We start from the raw sequence: 9,591 nt of genomic DNA on the forward strand, positions 1-9,591 counted from the left end.
CCAGACTGGACTCTCTAGGGCTGAGCTGGTTAGTTCAAAGTATGGAGGAAGCTACTCAAAAGGACATGTGCTGGTTGCCTTCCAGAGTCTACCCCCATCTTCTACCAACACTTCCCTGATTGTCCTGTGGGGAATTCTCAAATGTGTGGTTTAAGGGGTCCAAACCCACCAGAGCAGGCTGTTACTGGTCATGATTATGTAATTGCCTCCCACAGCATTTGACTCAGGGCTGTACATAGCCAAGAGCATCCAAGAAGATGCTTACTCGAGCTCCTGAGTCAAGTCTCTTCTGGAAACTCACAGAAAAGACCATTTCTCTCCTTCGGTGACTGGGGCCTCGGTGACAGGTGGATCCTTGGCAGCAAGCCCTATCTGAGCCAGTTTCCTCTGGACGCTTCAGTTCCACAAGTAAATCAGTTCTTATGGATGAAAAAGAGTCCTGACCTACACAACTAGTATGTCAACCTGTACATCTGGTGAGCTGAGAGTGAACTGGGCTTTAGTTTGTTTACACTTAGACTTTTCAACAGGTTTTGTTGAATTAGGATATGAATCTAAGCCACAATCAGAACGTCTGTCACAATCAGTCAATATTTTCAGAGGGTTAGAACACTGGCCTAAAAGGGTCTGAAGCCTAAAGTGGATTTGATTCTGGAAAGTACAGTTGATGCTTAAACAACATGGGGATTATGGGTGCTGACTTCCCCCATTTTAAAATCCACGTGTAACTTTTGACTTCCCTAAAATTTAGCTATAGCAGTTGACCCTCAGTATCTGTAGGGTATTAGTTTTAGGACCGTTGGTAGATACCAAAATCCACAGATGCTCAAGTCCTTTATATAAAATGAGGTAGGTCAATGCAAACAGTTGGCCCTTACATTCGCAGACTCCCAACTGTGGATCAAAAATTTTTAAAAATCAACATAGAAGTGAGCCCATTCAGTAAACCCGTGTTGTTGTTCAACTGTAGATGTTTTACAATTGCCTCAATACAGAAGTATGCCTTTTTAGAAATAGACAGTCCATGAAGCCTTCTGTTCATGTGGACACACACTGATGCTAAGATGTTCCAGTATCCAAGATGGCCACAGTAGTCTTAATAATCAGTCATTTCTTATCATCTTTAGAAAGCAATTTGGGAACAAGCAGATCCAACAGATCTCAAACTGGAATTGAACGAACACTCCCTTTTGCTTCATATCTGATTGGCGTACATCTGTTTTGGATTGTACATTATGTTTATATATTTATGCTTTGGTTCATAGTAACTTCTCATGTTATGGAATTGATTTGCATTGAATACAACTGTAAATTAAAAAATAAATTACTTAAAGAGAAAAATAATCTGCCAGCAGATCCTGACCAACTGTAGCAAGAATGGACTGGCTTCTGTATGTCTTACCTCTATAGGCTGGAGTTGCATCGAATTCAGAGGTTTTCCTGGGGGGCCTAATCATTATACAACAAAGGAAACAGGCTTTGGTGGCCGGGACCCAAGGCATATGAATATGGGAAATTTCTAGGTTTTTACTCAAAAGAATAAGGACTTTAGAGACAGATTTAGGTTCAAGCCCTAGTTCTACCACTTACTGGCTCTGTGACAAGTGAGTTATTTAACAAATCTGAGCCTCTTTGCTCAACTATAAACGTGAACGCAACAAAATCTACTTTGTAGGATGTTGAGGGTCAAATGATACCTATGTGACAGTGCTAAGTGCAACCCCTCTAAGCTCTCATTGTGGTAGCAAAATGAATGCCACAGTTTCAAATCTCACGCTCTCCACCGCAGCCTCCAGGCAGCACCCACAGAAAGAGAAAGCTCTCAAAAAGGTAAGTTTCTGTTTCTTTTTTTCCCCCCCTATTATTTTACTGCTACATGTAAGAGTACCAAAAATATTAATTACATTAACATATGGCATCATAATTTCTTTGAGGGTAAAGAGTGGGATTTTCATGTTTGATATGTAAATACTGAGTAGACTCTTCTCATCTATGTCTTACGAACATTTTTTCAACTTTATTGAAGCATAACTTAGTTCTATTTTAAGCATACAGCTCAAGGACTTTTGACAAATGTATACAACTATAGATACAACCAATCAAAATATAAACTATTTTCACCTCTCCGAGAAGCTTCGTTATACCTCTTGGCAGTCAATCCCTCCTACGTACCATCCCAGGTAATCACTGAACACATTTCTTTCACCATTGGTTGGATTTTGTCTTTTCTAGAATTTCATGTTGATAAAATCACATGGTATGCAGTCTTTTGTATGTTTCTTTTCTCAATATAATGTTTTTGAGATTTATCTATGTCATTGCATGTATCTGTAGTTCATTCCTTTTATTGCTGAGTAGTATTCCATTGTATGAATATACCACAATTTGGTTATCTGTTTACCTGTTGACAGACATTTAACTTTTTGATTATTATAAATAAAGCTACTCTGACATTTGTTTATAAGTTTTTTGGAACATGTCATTCCTGTTGGGTATATACCTAGTTGTAGAATTTTGGGGTCACGTGATAAGTGTATGTTTAAATCTTTAAATATTTATAAAAAGTGCCTAACAGTGTATGAGAGTTCTAATTACTTCACACCTTTGCCAACAGTTGATATTGTTTTAACCTTTATTGTAAATATGAAGTGGTAACTCATTGTGATTTGTTGCTAATTTTTTTAAAGTTTGTGGCAAAATACACATAAAATTTATTATCTTAACAATTTTTAAGTACAGTGGCATTAAGTGCATTCACATTGTTGTGTTACTATCATCATCATTCATCCACAGTACTCTTTTCATCTTACAAAGAAACTCTGTAACCATAAAACTCTAATTCCCTATTCCCCTCTCCTCCTAGTCCCTGGCAACCACCATTCTACTTTCTGTCTCTGTGAATTTTAATATTCTAGGTACCTCGTGTAAGTGAAATCATACAGTATTCGTCTTTCAAGACTGACTTGATTTCACTTATCAACTGAATATGTAATGACCTCAAGTTTTCTCCATGTTATAGCCTGTGTCAGAAATGCCTTCCTTTTTAAGGCTGAATATTTCATTGTATGTACATACCGTATTTTGTTTATCCACTCATCCATTGATGAACACTTGGTTTGCTTACACCTTTTGACTATTGTATATAGTGCTGCTATGAACATGAATATACAAATATTTCTTTGCGTTCTTGCCTTCAATTCCTTTGGGTATATACCCAGAAGTGAGATTGCCGAATCATATGGTAGTTCTATTTTTAATTTTTTGAGGAATCATCATATGTTTTCCATAATAGCTGTACCATTTTACATTCCTACTGACAGTGCACAAGGGTTCCAATTTCTTTAGATCCTCATCAACACTTACTGTTTTTTGATAGCAGCCATCCTAATGGGTGTGAGGTGGTAGCTCACTGTGATTTTTATTTGCATTACCTTAATGTTTAGTGATGTTGGGCATTTTTCTTGTGGTTATTGGCAATTAGTATATCTCCTTTGGAGAAGTATCTATTTAAGTCCTTTGTCCATTTTATGATTGGGTTGTTTTTTGTTTGTTTGCTGGTGATGCCACTCGCTAATTTTTAAACTGTCCTTCTCTTAGCATGTTATTCCATTTTATATATAAGGAAACTTTAGTTCAGAGTGGTAAAGTGAGCATAGTAAACTGTTCACAAGCACTGTTCTCATCTCATCAAATATAAAGATAAGCAATTATTTGAATATTGATTTGGCATGTATTAAGGGCAGCATAAGTATGATAGAGGCTGGGGATATTGGGTTTACAGTTCCTAGAGGGAGACAAATAAATAAATGGGCAATATTAATATAATGTGACATACCATAATAGGGGAAGCATATGATGCTAGTTATATTTGGAAAACTGAGTAGTTCAGGATAGCTAGAGCTCTGAGTATAAAGAATAGCTAGAAATGAGGCTGGAGAGGGAGACTGGTGAGAGTTCTTAGTTGCAAGCAACAGAATCCGCTCAAACTTATTTAAGCAGAAAATACATTTGTAAAATATTGAGTAGTTTGCATTTTCAAGAGGGCCAGAGAGTGGGGCCTAGAGGCCGCAGGACCAGAAGCAATGCCCAAATAACCCCACAGGACTTTCAGCAAAGACTCCACTGCCACCACCCTGTTGGTGTGGTCACTGGCGGTCACTGGATGTCACTGGCCACAGTGACACAGACATCCAAACCTCCATTATGGCTGCCCCCACCAAAGCTGATTTCCTCTACTCTCATCCTTGTCTTAAAAATGGATTCTCTGGAGAGCTTGTTTCCTCACATAGTCCACTTCTGAAAAGAATCTTGCGTGGTTGTGTCTCATGGGCAGAGCCTGAGTTCTCCAGATGCAACTTGCGAAAATGAGTTTTTCTGGCTTCTATCTCCAGTGGCCAAGACTCATAAGGGAGGGAACTCCCCAATCATAGAAAAAGGTTCAACTTGTAAGGGCATTTTCACACAAAAACTCATACAAGAATGTTCATAGCACTTTTATTTGTAATAGCTCCAAATGGGAAATAGTACAAGCGTTCTTTAAAAAGTGAGTGGTGAAACTGTTGTGCATCTATACCATGGAGTATTACTCAACAATAAAAGGAATGGCCTACTGATGCATGCAACAACTTGGCTGGATCTCCAGGGAATTGTGCTGAGTGAAAGAAGCCAACTTCAAAAGACTGTATGTGGTGTTATTCCATTTATATAACATTTTTGAAATGACAAAATTTTAGAAATGGAGAACAAATTATTAGTTGCCAGGGGTCAAGGATGGAGAGAGAGGGCACTGTGGCAGGTAGATGAGTATGATTATAATGAGGGATATAATGTTCTATATTTTGACTATAGAGGGGGATATATGGACCTACACATATGATAAATATTATAAAACTAAACATACACATACACATAGACATAAATCAGTACACATAAAACTGGGAACTTGAATAAAATTGGTGGATTATATAAATGTCAATATTCCAGTTATGAATTTACACTATAGTTTTGCAAGATGTTAGCATTGGAGGAAACAGCAAAGGGTACATGGGATCTCTCTGTATTATAATGACAAGTTAATCTACAATTATCATTATAAAAATTAAGAAAAAAAGCAGTGGGATGCCAGAAAACACTAGGAATTTAGGACTTTATTTTAAGAGCTGGGGGAAACTATCGAGGGATTTTAAATAGGAGTGACACATGTCTTCATTTAGCACCTATTTTCTGTCCAATGGTAGGATAATGTTATCCTGGTTTAAGTTACAATTGTGACATTTTAATTTAAGATAAAATTTAAAAGATCTATTTAAAAAAAAAAAAAAAACCTAATGTGGTTTCCCAGACTTTCCAGGAAGGCAATTTTTGGCCCAACATATGAGCTCTGATTCCTCCTGCCGCAGAAATAATAAGGATTTGTTCTCTCGTTCCACATGCATTTATTAAGCATCTGCTATAGGTCAGGCACTGTGCCAGACGCTATAGATTTGCAAATGAATAATATAGTCCTGCTCTTGAGAAATTGCATTGTTCGACCCTGGGCAAAAAAACAGTGGTTCCAATAAGAAAGGAATTTATCTCAGTGTCATGTAACCTGAAGACTAGGGACAAAGATCCAGAGTTGATTCAGTTGTCTCACAATGTCACCAATATCCCAGGCTCCTCCTATCTTTTTGCTCCACTATCCTTAGCATATTTTTCCCCTCCTCAAACGTATCTCATAGTTGCAAGGTAGACATTGCTGCTCAGCTTGCATAAGAAAGAAAGATGGAAGAGCGGCAAGGGAACCTACCTTCTGAATTGGCAAGCTCCGCAAATCTCTTTAGGGAATTGTCCTGGGAGCTGCACCCAGAAGCTTCCATTTGCATCTCATTGACCACTCCTGTTTGCATGGGAGCTGGGAAATCAGTATTCTCTCGTTGGGACAAAGAGAGAATGGATAATTATTGGTAACTAGCAGTCTCAAACACAAGACTCTTGTAATCTAAGTGGGGAGGCAAGCATGTAACTAGTTAGTGACAATATAGCATGTTAACTGCCTATGTGTGTAAAGGAAGTATGACCTCAAGGCTGCAGAGACATGAATCCAGTCTTGATACAATCAGGGAGGGCTTCATAGAAGAACAGACTTTTTGAAGAAATTACTCAGTAGAGGGAACTGCAGTGCATATACTAAGGTATAAAAGGGCCTGTCATGTGTAAGACAGAAAGTAAAGTCTAATGGTGTTGGAGCATAGGTGTTTTCAGGAGTGTTAGGAGAAGAGTCTAGAAAACTAGGCCAGGACCAGAACAGGAAGAGCCTTGAATGCTGTGCTAAGAAGTTTGGACTTCGTTCTCTAAAGCAGTAGTTCTCAAACTTTTCATGCATCAGGATCATCTATGGTTCTTGTTAAAACGCACATTGTGCCCCCATCCCCGGCCAAAGTTTCTGATTGAGGATATATGGGGCCTGAGAATTTGCATGTGCATTTCTAACAAATCTTTGCTGATCAGGGAACCCCATTTGGAGAACCATAGGTATACAGAATAGGCTATGGACAGGAGTTTTCAAGTAGGGAAATAATGTGATCTTTTTCTCTCTCTTTTTTTTTTTTAGAAGGATCATCAGTGGAATCAACCTGAGGACTGAGTGATTTCCTACAGAGTGTAAATCTCTCAGAAACTGCCCTAAAAGATGGATTCTTCCCCCATGGGCATCACACTGCTCGGCACAGATAGTATCCGGAGCAAAGGGCTAGGTTTTGAGAGGATCTGGGTTCCAGTTTTGTCTCTGTGACCAACTGGTTGTATGAACTGGGACAAATGTGTTAACCAATCTGAATGTTGGTTAGGGTGTCAGTAACAATAATTAGTACCATTTATTGAATAATTACACAATCATCTTGTTTAATACAACTGTCCTAAAAAATGGGTATTTTTAAAAATTAAAAAAATTTTTTCAATGACATTGACATTCAATATTATATTAGTTTCAGGTGTACAAACATAGTGGTTAGACATTTATATAACTTATAAAGTAATCTCCCCAGTAGATCTAGTACCCACCTGGCACCATACATAGTTATTACAATATTTATTCACTACATTCCCTATGCTGTACTTTACATCTCCATGACTATTTTGTGACTTCCAATTTATATTTAATCCTTTCACCTAGCCCTCCAACCCTACTCCCATTTGGTAACCTTCAGTTTGTTCTCTGTACCAATGAGTCTGTTTCTGTTTTGTTTGTATATTTTGCTTTTTAGATTTCACATATAAGTGAGTTCATATGGTATTTGTCTTTCTCTGTCTGACTTATTTCATTTAGCATAATACTCTCTAGATCCGTCCATATTGTCTCAAATGGTAAGATTTCATTTTTTTTTTCATGGCCAAGTAATATTCCATTGTATATATGTATCACTTCTTTATCCAATTGTCTATCGATGCATACCTAGGTTGCTTCCATATCTTGGCTATTGTAAATAATGCTGCAATAAACATAAGGGTGCATATATCTTTTCGAATTAGTGTTTTGGATTTCTTCAGATAAATATCCAGAAGTGGAATTGCTGGGTCATAAGGAGATAGGTCTATTTTGAATTTTTTAAGGAACCGCCATTCTGTTTTCTACAATGGCTGCACCAGTTTGCAATCACACCAACAATGCACGAAGTTTACCTTTTCTCCACATTCTCGCCAACACTTATTGTTTGAAAAAATATGGAACACTTCACAAATTTGCGTGTTGTCCTTGTGCAGGGGCCATGCTAATCTTCTCTGTATTCCGATTTTAGTATATGCGCTGCTGAAGTGAGCACAAAGATAGGTATTATCATTCCAGTTTACAGAACAATAATTGTTAAGTCTAAGAGAGATTAAATAACCTGCTTAAGATCCCAAGACTACTAAAGGGTGGGTTTTGGCTTCAAAACCAGGATTTGTTTTTTACTCCAAAGCTTATGCCCTTATGATTTTGTTATGATTTCTGAACCTGGTGTTTACAAATGTATTTTTAGGAATAGATGAGTTTTCTATGACAATTTTAAACATTTAATATTATTGATGTTAATCTTTAAAAAATTCATTTAAGCAAATATTGGGTATTCTGGACGACACTTCTAGCTGATTTCAAGCCCTGCATTTGTGTTTACAATGACAATGGAGCCAAGTAGAACAATTTTAATTGTCCCAGCTCACTGACAAAAGAACATCAGTAGCCTTCACCTGTAAATGGTGTGCCCATGCAAAGTAAGGAGCAGCAAATGACCTCAAGACAAGCTGTACGAATGGAGTGTCCACTATGGTTTGAATGGAGAGAAGAGGTAGAAAAGTTCTTATTAAGAGGGGTATGATAGTTAAAAAAACAAACAAATACATAAACCCATATCAGTCAGCTCCATATTCTCATTACTAATAGCTATTGAGTTTCATGAAAAAATGTCATCTGCCATATTAACTTAATGCTGTTAATTTCAACATCGCTGATTTGTGGCATTGCTTGCAAATGTATTTGTGTTTTCTAGTTACTCAAAAATTACAAGCCTCTAAAGAGTTTATACTTAGTTTTTTGGTATACTTATTTGAGTTACGTGAGGACAAAAATAATGTAAGTCAACTCTAGGAGTCCAGAGGAATTTTTGGTCATGAATAGGGGTCTGCAAATTACTTAAGATTAAGCCAGGGTTCTGAGTTATAGTCAATAGAAGTACTCTCTGGTTAATATAAGCAGAAATAGAGGTTCTTGGATGGGTATTGGGTGGCCGAAGAACAGAGGGGAAGGGTAGAGAACCAGACTCAGGAAGTGGTCAAGAGCCAGGGCTGTCCCCAGAGCTGTCTGGGGTAGAAGAAGCTCTGACTCTCCCAGCACTGGATTCACCCGTTGGTCCCAGGCACCGTCATTCCAGGACTTTCGCTGCTACCACCATCAAGCCTTCAAATCACTCTCTCAGGAGTGAAGACTGTGAGCAGGAACATCCAGTTGGCTGAGCTTCTATTGTTTGCCTACCTCCTGGCTTCCAGGGAGGAACCATGTGTCTTCTTTTGGCTTCTGTAGACCCAGCTGATGGAGAATTTCCCTCAAATAGGAAGGACCTCTAGATGCTGGGGAGCCAATATTCACTATACACACTCTTCTATAAAATAGAAGGATTTTAGCATTGAATAAAACAACCTCATGAGCATCAACCATAAAATCCTGTTGACGTGTTTATAGTTATTGATGAGCAGCATTTAACGAGTCCCACTGTGATCAAGATCAGAGATAAAGGCCCAGCTTCCACCACTGGTATTTTTGTTTTATGGTCCTTGCTACAGTAGGCAGATCAGGAGGAAACTACACAAGGTAATTTAATAGAGAAACCGTATCTTCCTTGAAAAAAAAAATTTTTTTTTCATTTAAACCAGTTTCTCTGGTGTTTATTAAAAGCTAATAAAAAGCCACTGGCTCAGTTTTTGGAGTTGAAATTCAGAAAACATAGTTTTTATCACAGCATTTTTATGTTCTCATCCTCCTGAGCTAATCACATAACTGGTTTTGCTCCGAGCATGGATGGGAAGTGTTTGTCCAGGTCTCTGTGGCGCTTGCTAAAAATACTTCCTCGCAGTGCTTCA

General features: G+C 38.0%; 1 non-coding gene across 1 annotated transcript; it reads right to left on the bottom strand.

Moving 5' to 3' along the window:
* Window positions 1-7,695: 7,695 nt before the first annotated feature.
* Window positions 7,696-7,799, bottom strand: LOC111746015. The gene has a single exon (XR_002782876.1). It is a non-coding gene; the product is annotated as a U6 spliceosomal RNA (small nuclear RNA).
* Between the last annotated feature and the right edge of the window lie 1,792 nt (window positions 7,800-9,591).

The sequence above is a fragment of the Pteropus vampyrus genome, unplaced genomic scaffold, assembly GCF_000151845.1.
Source record: "Pteropus vampyrus isolate Shadow unplaced genomic scaffold, Pvam_2.0 Scaffold171, whole genome shotgun sequence".
NCBI lineage: Eukaryota > Metazoa > Chordata > Mammalia > Chiroptera > Pteropodidae > Pteropus > Pteropus vampyrus.